The sequence below is a fragment of the Penaeus monodon genome, chromosome 30, assembly GCF_015228065.2.
Source record: "Penaeus monodon isolate SGIC_2016 chromosome 30, NSTDA_Pmon_1, whole genome shotgun sequence".
Lineage (NCBI taxonomy): Eukaryota > Metazoa > Arthropoda > Malacostraca > Decapoda > Penaeidae > Penaeus > Penaeus monodon.
This window is the reverse complement of record NC_051415.1, coordinates 34,848,457-34,849,002: the sequence shown is the minus strand read 5'-3', so window position 1 is coordinate 34,849,002 and position 546 is coordinate 34,848,457. Positions and strand designations below refer to the sequence as shown.

General features: G+C 33.0%; 1 protein-coding gene across 1 annotated transcript in view; it reads left to right on the top strand.

The window, feature by feature from the left end:
* Positions 1–546, top strand: part of LOC119592748 (ADAMTS-like protein 5) — a gene marked incomplete at its 3' end in the record, with an annotated part of 89,191 nt that overhangs the window by 73,625 nt on the left and 15,020 nt on the right.

Sequence of the window (546 nt, the reverse complement as noted above, 5' to 3'; positions counted from 1 at the left end):
TTTCCCCTCTCTTCTTTTTTTTTTTTTCTCTTTTCTTCTTTCTTCTCCTCCTTCTTTCTGCTTTCTCTTTTTCCTTTTCTCCTTTTTTTCTTCTTATTCCTTTTCTTTTCTTCTTTCTCCTTTTATTTTATTTTATTTTTCTTATTCATTATTCTTTTTTTTACTTTATTTTTATTTTTATTCCTTCTTCTCCTCCTCCTCTCTTTCATCCTCTGGTCCCGGGGTGCTCCAGGCGGGGGAGTGGGTGCTCGATTTTTTTCTTTTTCTCTTTTTTCTTCTTCCTCCTTATTATCTCTTTATATATTGACTTTGTCTCTTTATCTCTTTTTCTGTTTTCTTATTTTTGTTCTTTTTCTTCTTCTTCTGTCTCTGTCTTTTTTATTTTATTTTGTCTGTCTGTCTGTTGTTTTATTTTCTCCTCTCTCTCCTCCTCTTTTTTCATCTCTCTTGGTCCCTTCATTCCCCCTGCTGTCTCTTCTCATTTCTCTCTCCCCATTATCTCTTTATCTTCTTTGCTCTTTATCTCTTACTATTCTCTATTTAGTA